The sequence below is a fragment of the Fukomys damarensis genome, unplaced genomic scaffold (assembly GCF_012274545.1).
Source record: "Fukomys damarensis isolate Sample0158 unplaced genomic scaffold, DMR_v1.0_HiC HiC_scaffold_16, whole genome shotgun sequence".
NCBI lineage: Eukaryota > Metazoa > Chordata > Mammalia > Rodentia > Bathyergidae > Fukomys > Fukomys damarensis.
Genome location: NW_022900928.1, coordinates 127351030 through 127372480, shown reverse-complemented (window position 1 = coordinate 127372480; position 21451 = coordinate 127351030). Strand labels below are relative to the sequence as shown.

Sequence of the window (21451 nt, the reverse complement as noted above, 5' to 3'; positions counted from 1 at the left end):
GTCAGGCAAGGAGAGAGGTCCCTTATTAGTGGATTCATCATCTATGTAAGAAATGAGTTCTTGTTCTCTTTCCACCAAATGAGGAAAGGAGAAGACAGTCACCTTGGATCAGGAGAGGCCTCAGAAAGAACATAATGTTTTTGTGAGCTTTCAGCCTTCAGAACTCCCTACCTGTGAGAAGTAAGCATTCCATGTCTAGCCCCCACCCCCATCCCAGGCTCTTGTACTACTCTTATGGCAGCCTGAGTTGAAAAGGACACTGTGCAAATCTTCCATGACAAAATCAATTCAAGTATTTTGTGCCCAGAATATACTGGGTCTGGGAGTGGAGACGGTGGCCACAGAAGTGAAGGGCTCCAAAATCAACACTTTCTTATGATGCAGGACCATATCATTGACCTGAACTCAGCACCTTACTTTGCCAGGAAAGTAGGACTGACAATCCCTTTTGACAACAGTAGTGAACAGTAAGCAATAAGGAAAGTCTGTCTTTATTTTTAAATTTTCTTCTCTTTTTTTTTTTTTTTTTTCTGGGGATTGAACTCAGGTCCTTGCGCTTGCAAGGCAGGCCAACAAACCACTGAGCTAAATCCCTGGCCCTCTTCTTCTTTTTTTATCAGTATTATTAAGGCAGAGCAGCTCAGTGCTGTACTTTTTTTTTTTTTTTGTACTGGGGATTGAACTCAGGTCCTTGCGCTTGCAAGGCAGGCCAACAAACCACTGAGCTAAATCCCTGGCCCTCTTCTTCTTTTTTTATCAGTATTATTAAGGCAGAGCAGCTCAGTGCTGTTGCCATGTGTCACAGCTCTGTGTTGCTGCCAAGTGCCACAGCTCAGAGGCACAGCTGAGCTTTTACAGCTCAGGGTGGCAGCTCTGGGTCACAGCTCTCGTAATTTGAAGTCTCAAGAATCTGATGGTCAGTAGAAGAGGAGGAGAAAAATCTGTATTACGTCAGTGAGCCCCAGTGGGCTCAGAGGAATCTGAGCACCCTACCAGAGATGAGAGCCTTCTTATATAGGGATGGACAGGGCAGTTGAGCATGCTCACTGAACAGGGGGACGAGGTTACATAACATTCCTGAAACTTAAGCACTGTGTGTGCTCACTGAAGTGAGTGGGGTGGGATGGGGGTTACAGAACATTCCTGAAAGGGGGGCGGAGCTTAACAGAACCTTCTTGTGATTGGGGGGTAGAGCTTAATGAAAGTTCCTGGGATGTCACACAATTCAAACAGTCACAAACCATTTTGATACATTGGGCAGGAGCCCAGCAGCACAAACTTACATTTCCAAAACAAGACATTCTGTGGGGGAAAAAAAAATGAAGGCAAGTCAAGGGCCTGTCTTATTATATGGCACTTCTCTATCACTATATGTTTGTGAAATATGATAAATACATATATTGTGAGGAATTGGTACATATACATATCATGTGTTAATGCTTTTTACTCCCCCTCCCCCAACTTTAAAGCAGTACGCTGATGCTAATGGGATGAGCCACAGAAGAGAAACTACAGCATTCACAGATGCTGGCAAACTTGAGCTGATGAAAACATAGGCCATGGACCAAATGTTTTGGAAGTTTTGCTGGTCAAGGCCTGTCTGTAATCCCAACACTTGGGAGGCTGAGGCAGGAGGCCAGGCTAGTGAGTAATGAATTAAAGGCCAGCTTGAAGTACATGGAAAGGGCCTATCTCAGAAAGAGAGACTGGGGTGGGGGAGGGAGAGGGAGGTTCTATGCCGTGCAGTTGGTTGCCTTATGTAAAATCTTTACTCCTTTTCTCTCTCTCTCTGCAGGCCTTTACCTGGCTCCTTTGCATTTTGAGCCCAATGTGCAGATGAATTTCCAAACCCATGCTCAGAATAATCCTTCTCAGCTGCTGTCATTCATAAGTGATCAATAGCAAAGGTAATGAGATGCTTGATAGGAGGTTCTTTTTGGCAATTGTTCCTCCAAAGTTCAGGATGAACTTTATGTTACAGGCCATTCAGTTTTTAGAAAAACTGCATCACAGATATAATGTGGTTTCAAAAGAGAAAAGTTAAAGCCTTTGTATGTTTCTTAAATTAATGACTTGAGGCACAGAGTCTATAGACTCACAAGGACCAAGTCCATCTCAACTTTGCTTTCGAAGCCAGTCAAAAGAGTTTCATTTCAAACTGCATCTAGCAGGGATCACAGCCACCCCAGAGCACCTTCGTGCTGACAGACCCATCTCTGGCAAGACATTGCTTCCTGAGATGTTCTAGCAATTAGGGCATCTTAATTCCATTTTTTCTCATGCAAAGTTTCCCTCTTCAAATAGCCATATTTATTAATTCTCAAGTATCCCTGCAGAACACAGCTCAGCCTTCTGTGCTTTCATTCCTTAAAGGTTGTATATTTCCCTCAGCTGCTCTGGCTCGGAAGATCAGGTAGCATCCTAAGAGTACCCCAGTTATGCACTCCCAAGGCTTCTTTGGACCCCAAACTTCCGTGTATCACAATTTGCTGAGACAGTTTCCTCAGTGTTCGCCCCACACCCCTGGGATTCGGTTTAAGCGGTCCAGGGTGGGACCCAAGACCTGGAGCTTCTCATGTGTTCTTCAGTGATGTGAATGCTAAGTGTTCACAAATGACAGCATGCCGAGGGGCCAAAGCGACTCTCCACCTGGGACTGGTAGTTTATGAGACAGTGAAGCCCCATCCTGAAGGCAGTGCGCACAGCCCCTGGGCCGGCACAGCCACACCGGTCACCCAGCACAGAGCAGCAAGCTGGAGGAAGGGGAGTTCGCGTACAGTTCCTTCCCACACCCTTCCCTGGTCAGAGGTCTCAGTGCCCATGCTATATACACTGCACACATGTACACCAAACATACAGACAGTGTGTTGGTGCAGTCTCATACACATACAACCTGAAGTAGATGGAACTTTTCTCTTTCTCTTTTCATTAATGGAAATTATATATATATATATATATATATATATATATACACACACATATATATACATATATATATATATATATGTATATATATGGCACCACTGAGGTAAATTCCCACCCGATTATTATCGTTCGCATCTTAATTTCTTCTTAAGGTGGCCATTCACGATATTCACACTTTAAAAACATTTCTCATTAATAAAGATACCAAGAAACTGGGGGCTGTTGTTGTCCTACCGGGTGATTTTTCTGTCTGGGAATTCCTGTGGGGGCTCCTGACACTGGCAGAGGGTGTCTGCCATCGTCCCTATATGACAGGAGAAGAAACAAAAGCTGAAAAGAATTTGTTCTCTAAATTCCTGTCTGGAATGTTGAGTCTGCCAGATGGAGAATTCTGATAGGAAAGGGAATTCTGATAGGAGTCTTGTCAGAGGCACAGAGAGCAGCAGCAGGAGTCCCTTGCTTACCTGTTGTGCTGCCTGTGTACAAAGAGATGATTTTTTCAGAGATCCTGTGCCCGAGACATGACTGTCCTTGATAAGGTTGTTTGCAACAATTTTCTTACACTGTACAAAGGGTCTTGCTTATTGGTTCTCAACACACCAGTGTCATGAGGCCAAAGTGCAATTAGGGGAGAGAACTGGAATTTCTGAAATTATTGCTGCTCTAGCTGCTGCCCTCCTCTTTGTATAGATCCCATTCTAGCAACAACGGTGACACCTTAGCTGTCCAGCTCTTGTTCCTGTCTTGCATTCACAGCTGGGTTGCCCTGTGTGATGGTCAGGTGGCCTTCATTTCCGGCGCATATCTTCATCTGGCTTCTCAGCTTTCCTAAGAAGCTGCCAACTCAAGGCTTGGCTAACTGCCCTCCTCTGATGGTTTGTCAGATTCTACGTCTTAAACCCACTGCCACCTGTGTCCAGCTTAGGGCACTTTTTTAAAGCAGCATCTTCAGAAGAGCTTGCTTCTATCTTTTTTCTTTAGACTCTCAACAATGAGTTTCTAATTTAAGAACACCAAGAGAAAGGTGTGATTAGTTCAAGATGCTACACAATGATCAATTACACAATGATTTCATTTGCTGGCTACTGTCTTGTTGTCCAATGTGAGAAAGATTGCTGAGAGCAGAAGGGTCTCTTACCCTCCCAGTAGCATGAGCATTAAGAAGAATCAAATTCTGAGGACAGCACGTGCTCTCAGGATCTCTGCACTGTATCCCCTCTCTTTGGGTAAATCATTGCCCTAATGAGTGTTAAGTTGTTACTTCCAGTTCTAGGACTATCAAGTGAATTTACATTTAAGGAATTGAACTTATGGTCATGAGTTAGGAATTTAACTAACAGCAGCTTTATCATGAAACTCATGGAATCTGGAACTTTGTGTGACTGTGTCTTCTTCTGAAGTCATATGTATCAAGACTTCCATATGATACAACACTTACATTTGTAAAACTGCAAATCTTTAAGACTATTGGAAAAATTTGTACAAGAAGTTTATTTTTGTGCGTAGTTATCCAGATCTTATTCTTCCTTTCTCTGTCAACTTTCCTGTGCTCTTGCAATAAATAACAATGGCAATGACAAACTCTCCTCATTGTCATCTTCTCTGCTTCTGCAAACTTCCTCTGTCCCAGCTGTGAGCTTTTCCTCCCTTTGGCTTCTCCTGGAATCACTCAACACAGGGCTGGTGGCTACAGAAAGATCCCAAAGCCTGCCTGCCTTTTCCACAGGGCACAGTCTCCTGGGAGGAGCAGTTCTCCACTAATCCCGTCTGCTTTCAGAAGACAGAGCCAAGCTGATTGTTTGGAAAATAAAATTCTCCCTGTGAAGTAGTTTGCATATCCAGCCTTTGGGGCTGTTTCAAGGACATACGATTGTACAACAGCAAAGAGCACTTTAAGGTGTTACTGTTTTAAATACTTGTGAACAAAAGGCCCCGAGTTTTCAGCTTTTACTGTCCTTGGCAAATGTTGTGGCTGTCTTGCCAGCCTGGCCTGCCTTGGTCCTGCGCAGTTTGAGAAGTGGGTTTGCAACCAGTGCTTAAGAGAGAGGAGAGGTAGCAGGGCTAATAAGTCACCAGATCTGAGTTGAAGGTAGAGCAGAGAGAAGAAGGGACTGAGTGATTTTTCAGAGGCTGGCCACAGCTCCTCCACACGGTGCATCTGCTATGGCATTAGGGAGCTTTCCTGTTAGAGAACCACGAGTTTCTTCCTCTTCCTTCTAAATGTGAGGCTGAGTCCAGGGACTTTTATAATCAAGAATTTTAAAGTTGTCATAGGGACTTGTTGGACGGTGAAGTCTTGATGAAAAGCCCAGGGAAATGCTGGTTTGAGTTAAGCGCACTGAAAAGTTGCTTACAATTTCAGTCTTCTTCAGTATGTCTCCTTCTTGTTCACCTTTCAGAGCACTTAAAATCATAGCCATTACCAGTCAGCTTCCTCTGCCAGAAAAATGCATTTAATAAACATTTCAACTATGAACTGAGTTATAATTTATTTATCCCCGAGTTGAACTTACTGGTTCTGTTCTTTTAGAATGATATAAAATTATTTTAATTGAGATTGTTTTTACGTTCTTTGTCTTTCACTTTGCAATGGTCGAAACCAATATAGGGAATGGTAGGTCTTGTGCAAGTGTAGTTACTGCTTCTAGCTCAGTAATGGCAAACCTTTTAGAGCTTTCAATGGTAACAGACAGCTGGCTGGAGCACGTGTGCTACAGGTTCGCCACTGCTGTTCTAGACTATTGTGTTGGAGCCACAGAGATGGAGGGATCATTATCCAAGCTGAGCTCCCACAGTCTGGTGATTCCTGGGAGAAAGCTCTTGTTTTTCCTTCTTGTGTTCCCACTGTAACACAAGATTTAGAAAGCAATGACACTCAATGGAAATGTTTTCAAAACTGGCATTGAAGAATTTATTGAATTTCAATGAGAAGGCAGATCTAAAAGTAATTTTTAACACAGTTTGTTTTTCAGCAATATCTACTATGTGCTGATCTATGTCAGGCACTTTACATACATTGCCTATAATAAATGCATGCCATTCTCTTACACTTTCATTAACCCCGTTTCATACATGGAGAACTGAGGTCCAGAGAGGTCAAGCGTCTTTCACAAATCCACCTAGATTTCCTTTTCAGTGTTATACTAGCCTATGTGTAGAAAGCATGTTTCCTAACTATGAACAAGCTTGTTTTCAGTCTAAATCATGCTGTGGATTAATCAAACATTTTATATATAAAAATGCAAGCCCTGTAAACAGAAAGAGCTTCCTCACTGACCAACCATTCAAGGAAGAACAAAGGAAGAGGAAGAAAGTGAGGAAGACCCCTCCCACCAGGGTGTGTGACAAGGTCAGTCCGCTGGATCCCACCTCGGCAGCACTGCTGTGGCCCCCATCTTCTGGGAATGTAGGGAATAAAATGGACTTTGGGTAGAAAATGGTAGTAGACAGTTTAGGGTGTTACGTGACCCAAGCTGGAAATCATATATTTCCATTTTAAGTATTAATTGAAAGGTGTAGATTAAAGCAAAAATGAATCTCCCATATAGATGTAGCTACTCATCTTCAAACACAGAGTGGAGCGTGTCTCATCAGTCCCCATGTGTGGGCTGCACATAGTGACTTCTGTCCAAAGAGCACAGAATGAAAAAGGAGACTTCATGGTGGAGAAACATGAAAAGCCCTACCTGTGCCAAGTGGTCAAGGTCAATATCACGAGTGCTAAGTAGCATTACAGTTATGTGGTCTTGGTATGATGTGATAAGAATTATAGCTTACTTCCATGGTCTTCCTCTCCAAAATCTCATAACCCCACCATAAGAAAAATACCAGACACACTCCAACTGAGCAACATTCTGCAAAGCACATAACAAGTGCTCACCCAAATTATCAAGAAACCTGTCATTCAAAACATAGTCAAGAGAGGGCTGGGCATTTGGTTCTGCCGCCTGCCTCAAAAGCACAAGGACCCGAGTTCGATCCCCAGTACCAAAGCAAGCAAGCAAACAAAGAAACAAACAAAACATAGTCAAGAGACTGTGATTACTTTTTCAGAGTTTTCAGAGTCAAGAGGACCCTCAATGTGATATCTTGGATGGGATCCTGAAACAGAGACAGAATGAGGTAAGAATTGAGGAAATCTGAACATTTAGTAAGAATATACCAATATTGCCTCACTTCTTACGAAAAATGTAAAAATGTTAATGTTGGGGAATATGTTAGGTGGTGTTTGGGAGCTCTCCTCTCCTCAACTGTTCTGTAAGTTTACATCTATTTGAAAATACAATTGTACTTTAAAAAGTAAAAGAGTTTTATTGTAGACTTCGTCATACTAAATTAATACTTAAATTCTCTGGGTTGAGTAGTTTTTGCTATAAAACAGCAAGATATGCTGGGTGAATGTTTCATAACTAATTTAATGATGACTACCTTCTCTAACGTAGGAGAGACCATGCCATTCCTAATGAACCTTCTGCCTGCAGCAAGTGCTCACCTTGGGGTGAAGGCAGGGAGCAGCAGGCAGCTGGAAGTAGCAGATGGTGTTTGAAGTCCAGGCTGTGATTTCTAGTCTCAGGAAGGCACAGCAAGTGCGAGTGAGGTGTTCTTTCTCCTTAGTGACCACCTATCCTGAAGCAGGGAGTTGAAGAGCCAGAGGAGCTTAATTCAGTGTGTTCCAAATGACACATCAATATTTTCTATTGCATTAATTTTAATATATCCTACATGCTTACTGTGCAAGGCTCACGATGACCTCCCTATGGTCCTGACTAAGGGCTCTTAGTACAACTTCTTTATTGCTTTTTAGGAGGGGTTTATATTATGTTTCTCATTTTTGTAAAAATGTATTCTTTTGCCTATATTTTTTGGGAATTGAATGTCGGTGTGGAATCTTTACAAGTAAAATGGTCCACTAAGGTAATAAAAGGTTGGCAAAGGTGTCACATGTCTTTCCTAAAGCCATCTGTGCTGGTAATAGTTACTTTTCTGGTTGTTGAGACAAAATACCAGGCACCCAAAGCTAAAGGAGAAAAAGTTTATTCTAGTGCACAGTTTGTAGAGGTTGCAGTCCACAGTAGCTGGCTCCAGAGTACGGCAGCATGGCAGAGGGGCGTCATAGAAGGGAAAGTTCATGGCAGGGCAGGCAGAAGGCAGCAAAGCAGCAAGCAGCAAGGAGTGACAGGATGCTGTTCATCTTTCTCTTTTATTCTATCCAGGCTACAAACCCTTTGGGTAGTGTTACCAATTCTCAGAATGGCCCTTCCTATTGTCCACACCCAGAACTATGATAATCAATGAACTAAAATTAACACCACATACCGTCAATTCCAATATCACACCCTTAATTCACATTCACACACCCTAGGTCCAGCCACCTCTCAAAAGTCCTGTCTGTGACTGCATGAGGGTTTGGGGGGACATCCAGACACAAGTCGTAACAGCGATAGACACACAAGTACACATCTTGCTTGTGGAACAGTGATGGATAGATGGAGTGATCTAGATATATGTGAAGTAATGGGTAACAAAGGTGACCACGCTTTCAATATCAAATGTAAAATTAACTACAGGTATAAATTGGAAATCTCGTTGGGAAATAGTTCAAAGCTTGCAAATTTGTCTGACATTTAAACATTAGTTTACAAATTTGCAGAGACATGTTAATTTCCATAGTGTCATGCCATAGATTTCTTTCAAAAAACTATTGGAAAATTGTAACAGAACAGTTCTAAAAACTTGAATCAGGTTATCATTATCAGTAAAAATTTGTGGTTTGATGATAATTCCACTCATAAAACTCACCTTGTTTTTCTGATCTCTAGTAGTTAAACATATAACAATAAGGCATAAATATAGAGGAAATATTCAAAGTTATACATCAATATCTTAATGAGTATGTGCTACTTACATGGTTAAGGATTATTTAACCTTATATGCAAAATATGTTTCTGGTGTTATTTTAGTGTTGTTATCCTGAATAAACACTGCATTATAACTGAAAATATATCTAGCATTGAAATCATAAAACACAACACAAACTAAAATGTGTTTTGTTAAATATTTAGCGTTCTGTAAATTTATAGTGAGGAATATTGTGAAAATTTTACTTTTATCACAATTGAGTTACATTATTAATAGAATAGTTATTATTAGCATGATATAATGCAAACCTTATTAATTTTGAATTTGATAATTTCCACTTTAGCTTGAAGATTATCTTTGCTTTGCTTTAAATAAAATGAAAATTTCCTGAACAATCTGATAATTTTCCTAAGCTTATCAGAAGGCATTAATATACTCAAGAATATTGAGTGGTTGCAATGCTTAATAACCTTCGTTTGCATGTGTTTATTTACATTCATTTACTTTGTATACTAAAGCATTATTACAAGTCTCAGTTTTTCTCTTGAACTGTGCTTATAATTAAACATTACAGAGTATGTGTTGATTTTGTGTATATAGTAATTGAAGAGTAGAGGTCCAGACTGCCCTGAAATGTAGGTCAGAAGAGTGATTTTTAGGTTTCCAGAAACGTTTCCCTGCCCCAAGCATGATACTCTACTCCTGTCTGATGCTCAAGATTCACTTTCTACATAGTGTTTCCTTTTATCTCAAAACTGTAGCCCCCCTCCAAAAAAAAAAAAATCCCAGGGACAGGATCACATTGACTCACTTGTGCTAGAATAGACATTATTATTGGAAGATTCTCTTTAAAAAAGACTGTTGATTTCGTGGTTTATTTGAATCAGAGGTATACTGGGAAGGGGGCTTCCTCCCTGAAGTAGATGAATAGGGAACATAGCAAGAAAAATGCAATGGAGTGAAATACTGAGGGAATAGGGAGTTGGCCTAAAGAACAGATTTAAGGTTCTTTTACCTGGTCCTAATTGATCAGCAAGCTCAAGAGTTCAAAAGAAATAATAATAGTAGTGCAGGCGTATTCTTATTCACTCCTCCTTAGAACCCACTGTAATAAAACTGATGTTTCCATATTTTTATGTCTCAACGAAATAGTGAAAGTCCACAACCATAACCCAATGTTACACCCTCTGAAAGTCTATGTTCTAAACAGTGTGAAATTGATATTCAAACAAGTGAAAGAGCACCCACTCTCAGGTTGCGCAGGAATCAGCATTAAGTTTCATAGGTGGTTACAGTTGCCCTGTGGGTGTGTGTTAGAAGTGATAGGATTGCAGTGGAGGTTGCATTGAAGGAGAAGGCGTATGATGAACTCCACTTTTATGTGTCCCTGCCCTGGTTACGTAGCTCACAGAGATATCAGACCTAGGAAAGGCAGAGAACTGACAGAGCCTTTACTGTCAGTGCAGATGCCACTGGCTTTTGGATGCTTACAACTGAGGAAAGGAGAGAGGAAGGGAAGCAGGTGAAGGAAGATGCACTAACAGTGTGATCCAGTGAAATGTCCAGAATAAGGAAGTCCCAGGAGGAGTTGCAGAGTATTCCCATTTATTGCCCCTCTTTATAATGTAGAAGGAATCAGACTGTGCACAGATGCAAGCAGGAAGAATGTAGAGGAAAGAAGCATAAGGCAAAGCCAGATGAACTATAAAATACACATGAAAGAGGGTTTATTTTAAAAAGACAGAAAAAATTAACAAAAATGGTATTTCAGCCCCAAAGTGATCACAGACAATGTAGTTTATTACTGTATTCCTTTTTTGTGTGTGTTTTTAAGGCTCAAGGAAAAGACTCAGGATTCAAAGAGATTACAAGACAATACCTGGAGACAAAAAGCAGACTGGCTGTGCACAAGAAAGCAAGGAAGTGTAAGGTAAAAAGCATTACAGGGAGGAGAGAGAACACTAGAAGCATCAGCAAATAAAGCAAGTATGAGTAAGCCCTTTCCTCTTGGCCTCTCAATACAATCTCAAACTGAGGAAAAGCACAGACATAGAAATCATTGGGGAGAATATAGGAATATATGACACAATGGTCCAACATACAAGCAGATGAAACCCTGGAGATGGGTTTCAAATCAAGAGTCCACCTCCTACCAATTGTGCCTTGTTACCAGAGCCATTGCACCTCACTGTGTTTTTTTTCGTTATTAGAAAAGTTAAGATAAACATAATATGTAGCTCATAGAACTGTTCAAAAGAGGAACATGTCTATTCACAAACTGTTATTGTCCTTAGCATATAAGAATGGAACTAAAAACTGGGCTGAAAAGTATAAGACAAATCTTTTCTGCAATGAATTTGTCAAAGTTCAGATTGAAAATGCACAGTATCTGGGAGAAAAATAATCAAAACAGAACAGTCAACAATGAAACCTATCTTGACATTCAAGAATAAAGCAACTAATTGTGCAAGCATGTGAAACGAAAAGCAAGTCACCTACAAAGAAAGAGAGAGAGAGAGAGAGAGAGAGAGAAAACATCAGATTGATTTCAAAATTCCTTGATCTCAGTGCTGAAAAAAAAAACTCTAAAAAAACCAAGCATTATTATATTTTTAAAAATGGCAGCACTGGGAGGTGGTGGAGAGGAAGATATAATAAAAAACTTACACCCAGCAGAGCTTCTATTTGGATGTATAGGAGAGGGACAGAGTCTCATACAGGCAAGAATTCAGGGACACAACACTAAAGAGCTATTGAGAGACAAGAACAGCATATTTCTGAATTTCAGTCAGAAGATTTATATTAAAGTAATTCCTTTAAAAATAAAAAAAAGATAGGATTAAACACAGTGAGGCTGATTATTCATCACTTTTACATATAGCATTAAGATCAAATCACTTTGGAATTGTAGATAATATGCAGCCCAATAATAACAATAATACTGATAATAATAGTAATTGGGAGAGGAGGTGGGGGAAGCAAAGTATGTTTATTTGCTTACCAATCCTAACAGAGTCAGTTGATAGCTACTAAAATAATAAAGCACAGACTGGGAATGAAGCTCATTGGCCAGACCCTCGGTTAACCTGTCTGAGACCCTGGCTTTTGGTTTTCATCTTCAGCAGTGAAAAAAAAAAATTAAGGAAAAAAATAACATATTAATGATAAATACATGTCAAGTTCTTAATTCTATCACTAATTCGCATTTACATGAATCTCGGTGAAAAGAGATGTATCTGAATTTTAGCAATTCTTTTATTTTTACTGCAATTCATTTTTGTGCTGTTAAATGAAGTGTCATGTCCCGTAAAGTAAAAATAGCAAGGACAGTACCAGGGTCAAACTCGGGACCTTGCACTTGCAAGACAGGTGGTGGAACCACTGCACTAAATCCCCAGCTCTAGTCTGAATTTTTTTTTCTTTTTATTGAGTTTATTGGTACATTCTAGGTATACAGTACAGTTACATTCATTATTGGGATCTTGTACCTTTACATGACAGGACTTGGTTCTCATTTTTCCTCTTGTCCCTGCCCTCCCTTCACCCCCTCCTTCCCTCCCCATTTACAAACATTAGTCTGAATTGCTTACCAGCCTTTCTAGTGTTAAACTCGGTCAATACAGACTGACCCTGGAGATGGGTCTCAAACCAAAACTCTCAGACCTGCCCACTGGCCCTTGTTACCAAAGCTGTTGCACCTCATTGTGTTTTTTTTTCTCATTATTAGAAAAGTTAGGATAAACAGAGTTCATAGTTCATAGACTTGTTCAAACGATGAACTTGTCAATTCACATACTGTTGTTGTTTTTAGCATATTACCACTAACAAATACGTCACTTTTTGTGCTTTTTAATGTTTTTGCTTTAATTGGCCTAACATGTTTGGGGGCTCACATCATTTTTTATAAAAAAATAAATAAATATTTTGAGTCCAGTGAGATGATAAACTAGGACACAACCAAATTTTCTAACCCTCAATTTTCTGCTGCATTTACTGAATAATGTCAGCATGACCTTCAAGAAAATTTCCACCAAGATTTATTGGTATAATATGTAAGGATTCAGCATGGCTGAGACATTAAATTTCTATCAATTCCATTAGTATTTACCTTGATCAATTATGTTTTATCCATCTCTCTTTATGGTTTCGAATTTAACAAAAACTAGGAGTTACATTACTATTATGTTTGACTCTCTCTCTCTCTCTCTCTCTCTCTCTCTCTCTCTCTATATATATATATATATATATATATATCTCCTATAAAGGTGAATTTCAGTGCAACAAAGTTAATAGAAATATTATAGAGATTACTGAGCATTAAGATGAATAATTCTACCAAGTTTTCTAGGTTATAGAAAACAAAGCTCATGGTATCTTGCACAAATGAAAGGATGTCAAAATTGATCTAGTTACTTTCTCACTCAGGAAATGTTTTTTTGAGTGTCATGCATTGTAAAATAAGTACAGAGGCGAAGAGCTATAGACAAGGCTGACATAATTGATTGTCTTGTCTCATGCATCTTCCATTTGGTGGTTAAAGTCTTATTTTCTGTTACAGTATCTTGAATAGAATTTTGAATACCTTATAAAACATTTTTTCCTCTATGATATAAGCTAATGATATCCACTTTACAGGGCTTGTTTTGAAAAGTAAATGAGAAATCATTTGTGAGGTCCTGGCATACACATTGTGATCTCTCTTCAGATATTTTTCTTTAATACTTGTTAAGTGTTTAAAGATAAATCAATGTGATGAAAATCACTTCAAAGCCATTCACAGCTCAGGTATTGCTTTATATTAAATGACACTTTGAGATGAATTCTCATGCTTAGGGATTTCATCTATTTTTCTAACCAGCCTGGTATCAAATTAGTACGTCTTAATCAATTCCGGCGTTTCAGAACAGTTCCTAAAATTAATTTTTTACCATCAGTTGGTTGCTAATAGATATGAAACAACTCGAAAGTGCTCAACATTAGCAAACAACTGCTCATCTCATAGAAATTTCGAGAAAAACTAATAGGTTGTGCCGAGAACAACAGATGATGTTATGGGGATGTAGGCTGGGCATCAGACAACGAGACTGAAGTTCTAGAATAAATTGAACTTTGAATGAGCACGTGAAGCTTAATGTCCATTCCTTTCAACTCCGAATGCTCTGAAAGAAGAGATGATAGCTGCACTCACATAGTCTAGACCAATGAAAGCAAACAGAGCTCAAAAATAATCCCACCCATATGTGGTGAATGAATTTCCACAAAGGCTCCAAAACAAACAATGGAAAAAGGCTAGACTCTTCAGTAAATGATATTGGGAAAGTGATATAAATTTGCGAAAAAATGAAATTTTACCATTTTCTTATACTGCACAAAACTATCTAGCTGCTCTTATTCATACTCAAAATGAATTAAAAACAGATTAAATACTGAAATGTAAGGCTTGCAACCACAAAACTCTTAGAAGGAAGCGTGGAGTGAAAGTTTTTGGACAACCATCTTGGCAGTGATTTTTTTGTCGTTGGTATTTGACCCAAAAAACATAGGCAACAAAAGTAAAAATAGCAAATGGAAAACTACATCAGACTAACTACCCTTTGTACAGCAAACACTAAAAAGGGAAAAGGTAACTTACACGCTACAAGAAAATATTTACAAAAATATCCAAAATGGAAAAGAAAGTAGTAAAATTCAATATCAAACTCAAAAGCCAAGCAAGAAACCCCTAAATCATCCAATTTAAAAATGAACAAAGAATCAGGCATGGTGGTGCATGCCTGTAATTCCAGCACTTGGGAGGCTGAGGCTGAAGGATGGCTGTGAATTCAAGACCAGCCTGGGCTACATAGTGAGTTCCAGGTCAGTCTCAACTATACAGTGAGACCCTTTCTTGAAATAAAGCAAAAGAAAACAAATGGATGAAGGATCTGACTGGACACTTTTATTGAGAAGATATACAAGCAGCCCAAGAGTGTACAGAAAGATGCTACATATCGCTATATTCAAGGAAATACAGATTAAATCACAAGCAGATACCGCCTCGTGCTAGTTCAGGCAAGTATTAGGAAAAAGTCAGAAGATAACAGGGACTAGCAAGCATGTGGAGAAAGGGAACCCTTGATGCTGTTGGGAAGAATGTAAATTGGCACCACTTTACTGAAAAACTCTGTAGAGGGTTCCCAAATAATTAAAACCAAACTGTGAAATGGACAAATCTAAAGAGACATGAGTAGTGAAAGGAGTGATTCGGATAAGAGGAGAGGCGATGGAAAACACAGAAGTGGTTTAAAATACTACAATTATTTCTTATCCCCGGTTTCCACCCTGATAGAAATTTAGGTGAGGAATCATAAGAGCCTGGCTGCTTCAGAGGGAAATAGGAGAAAAATAATGGAGAATATGGCCTTGAGAGGAAAAGCAGAAAACCCCTATAAAACCTTGAGCACACGAGCCTCTCAATGAGGTTTAAATTCTGAGCTGGCTTTCTTAGAAGAACAATTGTTTTAAACTTGAGAAACATGAACTTATTTTTATTTTTTGGAACTCTTCAAAGTCATCTAGTGGATATCAGAACGAGTAACCTTCAGTATCATTTCTAAGAAGGTTTGTCAGTATTCCCAAGTTAGCCAACGTTCATGTAACTTGGTGTAGTTCCTCCAAGGAATCGAACTATCCCCTGCTGGGCCAGGAGATCATAACTTCTCTGAGACTGTGTGGAATGTCTATATTTAGATTTCCACCCAGTAGCTTCTTCTTATTTCTTTCCTGCCCATATGGTATATTAACAATAAAATAAACCAGGCACAATCTCCATGGAAACAAGCACAGATGTTTCAGAATGCACCCATCAAAAGTACTCGCCAGTGAAAAACATTGTGTTTCTGTAATTGATTCAAATATTTTGCTGTCAGCTGTTTCACTTTGAAGTCACAGATTGTTTTTTTTTTTTTTTCATTTTGAGAGTCACTTTCTCTCCATGAATAGGCACAGAGAGATTTCCTTTGTCTCACTGTGTTAAAATTTAGAAATAAGGTTTGTCTGGAGAAACAGAGGTTATGGAATAATTCATCTGCGATCACCATTTGGAGTCTTGGATACTCACAATAAAGATTACATTGTTATCATATGGGTAACATTCCTTTTCTTGTCTAATATTGAACATTTTCTCCTTGAAATATTTTTCCTGGATGTGCCAAAATATATCCTTTTCATATGTCTGAATCTTACACAGCTCTGATTTAACAATTACATAAACACCACCTGAAAATTTCCTATACTCATCTAATATCCATAACCCTCCTTCAAGTGTTCCTGTGAGCCAGTCAAAACTTTTTTCTCTTCTTTCTGTCCTCATGTTATTGTCCACATGGATATGGTATCTGAAATGTGACCCGAGAAATAGATTTCACTGGCTTGAATTTCTAGGTTGGAAATGGGTTACATTTTTTTCCCCTCTACTCCCAGACTGTACTAAAGAAGCATCAATCAAGCGATAAAGAAGTCGTCTGAAGTCTAGCAGTGCAAGAAATTGCCATGTGGGTTTATTCGATGGCATTATGAACCTGTTTTGGATGGAAAACATTTTTATTAATAACCTATTAAAATAGTAACATGTGATACAGACTGATGTTTATAAGTCTCCTGATAGCATTCACTTCAACTTGGATGAACTTGAATCCCCGGGATGGATGGATGGATGGATGGATGGGGTAGAAAGAGGCTCAAAGCAATTGCAGAACAATGCAATAGGCAAGGGTGAACTTTATTAATGCTTTCTGTTTGCCAATTGTTAGATCTCTGGAGGACTAGGCACTAGAAGACAGACTGCTCACACACAAATGCTAAGAAAGCCCACGTTTAGTGCCCCCCTATGAGTAAAACAAACAAAAATGAAGATAAAATCTTTACCCATTTCCCTTGTATAACTGATTTCTGCCATGGAAAACAAAAACAAAATAAAACATCTGGACACATAAATCTCTGGCCTCATGGATTTTGTCAACTAGTAGCAAAATTAAAATCTAATGATAGTAAACATATATATATATATATGTGATATTATTAATTTTCTATATAAAAGTAATGATTTTGGCCATTAGTGATATTAATGAGTTATAGAATCTTGCTATGTTAACCCTCACTGATTTTACAAAACTTTTCAGAATTTTTATAACCCATATTATATCTAATGATTCTTATTAGATAAATGTTCATAATTCTTAAGGAAATTTCTTAACAAAACCTTTCAATAGAAGAGATTTTTATCTTCAAAGTGTATGTACAATTTAAGTTTAAGAGGGGCAAAGTATAGATATGTGTTAAGGAAATATTTTAATGTACATTGTGTATAACTCAGAAACCAGAGCCAGTGTTATTTAGGAGAGATGAGACATATGGCATTCTTAATGGGAATTTTAGCACAGGATTTCTATGCCATCATAATTAAGGAATCCATAGTTTACGATCTTGTCAGATATCTGGATGTGTAGGTTATGCCTCAGGACTTTGTAAAACTTGCTCTAAAAATCGTAGTTTGTTGTACGATAGCATACTGGTCAGTTTTCCCATTAGTGGGATAAAGTGCCTGACACCCACGTCATAGAGGAGAGGAGATTTGTTTGGATTATGGTTTCAAAGGTTTCAGTCCGTGGTTGGTCGGCTCCCAGGCAGAAACAGTACGGCAGGAGGATAGGGTGGAGTGAGTGGCTCACTTCATGATGGCTGCAAAGCAGTGCACAGGGGAACAGGGCCAGGGAAAGATACACCCTCCAAAGTCATGCCCCAGGGACCCACCTCCAGCAGGACCCCACTTCCTAACAGCAGTGAGCTATGGATATTGGTGGATTAACCTACTGCTCAGAATATCATCCACATAATCTAATCAACTCTCTAGGAGATTAACAATTCCATTGACAGTTACGGTTACCTGGCAGAGACATTCTCTCAGAAATGCTAGTTAATATCTCACTCCACATTTCAGCGTGCTAAACACTGCGCTAAAATCACTAGCAAACAAAGCAAACTTCGGGAATTGTAGGATCCCACAAAGGTGAAAAACTTCTCAGAATTATCATATTTTGGACACTTCATGCTCACTTATAAAAGAAAAGTCATGTTTAATGTGGAAAGAATGATTTTTAGAATGCAGACACAATTCATTACTAAGAGTGGACATTGGGATGTGGTGGTGGGGGGAGGTCATGCTGTTCAAAGCTCCTCTGTTACCTAGAATATCAGCCAAGGAGCTGAGTCTAGAGCTGCGGGACTCCTCAAGAAGCTCAGTAACAGGAAAGCTGTGTCGTGCAGTTGTACTGATGGGCTGGATGTTGTTCATCATACCAAACAGAGATTTGGGACACCGGAGAAAGAGATCTTGAAAACAACTCACCTGGTGCCCCAAGGTAGTGATTTTTACAATAGATCTTAACACCTCAGAATTATCTCATTGTTGAATGAAAGAATCTCAGTAATAACCTGTAGCCAGAGAGCATTTTTTTTTTTTACAACTTAAGTTAGATCTTGTTGCTCTTCTTCTCAAAGGGTGAGATGACTTCTCTTTCACTCCACATCAGCATCACAGATCTCACAGTGGCTCCAGGGCTGTACACGATCAGATAAGGACCCTTCTCACACCCCAACTCCTCCTGCCCAGCTCACCTGCTCCTGCCCCATGGTCACACTGGCTGTTTGCATATTTGGGCTAAAATCTTACTGAGATCTTTCACCTTTGTCTTGAATGCTCCTCTCCCAGCTGTCTGCTGCCTAAAGCTGATACCTCCCCTGTCCCTCTTTAAAGGGAGTTTTCTCCATGATGTCTAAAACAGCCTCATTTTTCAAAATTGGAGCTCACTGCTTTTTTCCTCACTGGCACCATTTTACAATCTTTTTGCCTACTCTGTTTTTTCTCTTTATTCTCCAGTTTTTGCCGCTTTATGGCAAACTGTATTGTTCACATAATGTGTTTCTGCTAACCTCCTCCTTCTCTAAAATGTGATGCTCTCAAAGATAGAAATCTATGCCCATTTTCACTAATAATTCCCAAGTACCTGTGCTTAGTAATGAGAGGAACGCAAGCATGCCTGGGACAAATGAGTGGAACAAATGAGTGAACTGGCTGATTGCACAGGCAGTGAGCAACAGAACTAGGATTTGTATTCCAGTTGCTTTCTACTATTCACTCGTTACTCGAGGACTCACCACTGGGCACCATGTGGGCAAGATAACCAGTACCTAAGCCACTTCTGCTGTCCCTGAGTATACAAAATGTCCCTGCATCGTGAATTGCTAGATGTGCAGAAATCCACAGCTGAGACATTTTCCTGTTAAAGAGAAGAATTCTTTTTTAGCCTTTATTTTATTGGTACATTACAGATATACACAACAACAACCACAAAAAATTCATCATAAGGAATTTGTGCCTGTGCATGATGGTTTCTTGCTTCTTCTTTTTTCTCATTCCTCTCCCTTCCCTTCAAGCTCCCCTTATCTATAAAAACATTGTTTCTATTTTTTTTTTTTTTTTGCCTTCTTTCCTTTCCCTCTCTGCTCTCCTTTGTGCTCCTTCTCATTCGAAAGAGAAGAGTTTGATTCTTCTGTAGATCACTTGAAGTCTGGTTCTTCACTGGCAGGGCTGGAATTGAGCCTTAACAATGAGAAGGCCTTCCTTCTTGCAGCTCCGTGAGCCAATAATAGCACGAGTTTACGATGCAAGTTTTAAAGTATCATCAGCTGAAAAATCTGCACTTCCGCTCTGAAGACGTTTTCTCCCAGTCTCTTTTGCTAACTGTGTGAATGTCTTGGTTTGGAGGGATAGCTGAGCCGCTTCGGGGGAGCAGAGTGGACTTAATTAAAGCATTAACCTTCATCACCAGTACTTTTTAGACCAAGAAAAAACCCCTCCCAGATATAATTGGGTATTAACATGAAATATGGATCTTTAAAACTGTCTCCTATTCCATTTTTAGAACACAGACGTAATTACCATGCCTTGCTGAGCATGCTCTGGGAGGTGAACTCAATGATGGCACCAGAAGGCGTGCATAATTGGGAGTAAGCCCTCTAAGGAACGTGATGGTGATTTTCATTACTCTGCCCAAATGCATGTCTCTTTTTATTGAGCCAGCGAGCCTAGCATTGCCTAGTGAAAATGGGATTACTAGGTCATGCCTGCCCAGCTTCCCTTGCCAGTGACTTGTAAGCCACTTAAGTCATTTGGAGACACTCCAGCTAAGGTCATTGCTGAAAATGAGCTTTTTCATATTCCCTTATTTGGCCATTCTTTAACCTAACAGGAGGTCTGAAGCTTGAATAAGGCTTTAGAAAAGGAAAGGAGTTGTTGCCAATCTATGCATTCTGCTCAGTTCTGCCTATTGTAGCACACAAGAGCTCCCAGCCAGGACCCTACTATTTTTAACAAAGAGAGGCCAGGTTTTCCCTTGATCCTTTCTAGGGAGTTACTCCAGAAATCCATGCTGAAGGCACCTAGTTGTTCAATAAGCACCTACATACCTTCCTTATCCAAACTATGCCAGAGAATTGTTCCAAATAAAACAGAAGAGGCATATTTCTGTCTGCAGATCCTACTCATAACAATAGCTATGATACCACACATTTCCATTTTGATGAGGATTTGGGATGAGGACACACTGCTTCCCCATGCTCACCCATCCTTAGGGCTCTAGTCAAAAGGAAGAAAGCAAAGCTACTGCTACAGAATCATCTACAAGTCATCCACTTCCATGTTGCCTCTTAGTAAGAAACCTGAGAGTCACATACTGATATTTCTAAGTGTGCAGAAGAACAAAGGGTTCAGAAAGGAGTTAGGGAAAACTTGCCTGTAGTCATAGAGCTAGAAAGGACAGTGCAGGAAGCTGGTTTCTCCCCACCACATGCCTCACCTATTTCTCTCCCTAAAATTTTGTATGACTTTTAATTCCTCAGGTTGTCACTGTCACCCGTGGCTTAATTTTCATATATGCACAGGTAAGGCAAAAGTCTGAGATATGTTGCAGACTCTATAGACGTCTTCTCTAAATTCAGTGGCCTAAGTTATGAACCATCCTAAAGAACACAATTTGATTTCTGTTTCATAGAAACAGTTTGCATATTTTTTTTCTTTCTTGAGAACTCTTGGACTCATAAAAGAGGAAACTCTGAGAAGGTGAGAGTAGATGACCACAAAACTGGAAGGAAAGGTCAGACTGCTCAAATGTTTGGGCAGCACATGCTCGATTTATCCCAAGAGTTCTACCCCAACTGATTGATTTCTTGGTTTAGCTCTTCTGGATCCTGAAAGGTCAGACTTTTGTGTTGATTGGCACCCCCACTGGAGAATGGATGTGCCTCCGGATATTTTAATGGGCTGTGAAGCAGTGACCTGCAGAAAATCAGTATTGGGGCAGGTTCCAAGGCCTGATATGTAGTCACATGCACGTGGGCAGTTGGAGTCAAGTTTGAAAGGGGAAGGACTTGAAGCTTGGAGTCTCTGGAGTTTGAGCAGAACTCAGTGGAAAGTGTTCTCAGACACAGAAAATCTCTTTTTGCCTGGGAGTAGTAGAGGCTCATAGGCCAGTAGGATTTTAAGGGTAGAAGAAAGAGTGAAGGCTTTTTACCCTGAGAAGTAGGTAGTAGTTTGACAGCCAAAAAAAAAAAAAAAAAAAAAAAAAAAAAA

At 39.6% G+C, this 21451-nt stretch overlaps 1 long non-coding RNA gene across 2 annotated transcripts; it reads left to right on the top strand.

Annotated features, from left to right (window-relative positions):
• The first annotated feature begins 10 nt into the window (after positions 1–10).
• LOC104851004 lies at positions 11–16321 on the top strand. Of its 2 annotated transcripts, XR_004517381.1 has the most exons (6): positions 11–180; positions 1796–1907; positions 6172–6274; positions 6979–7047; positions 10619–10714; positions 16246–16321. It is a non-coding gene; the product is annotated as an uncharacterized LOC104851004 (long non-coding RNA). The 2 variants fall into 2 exon arrangements; XR_777117.1 differs by lacking the exon at positions 16246–16321 and having other exon boundaries at positions 10619–10825.
• Positions 16322–21451: the final 5130 nt, after the last annotated feature.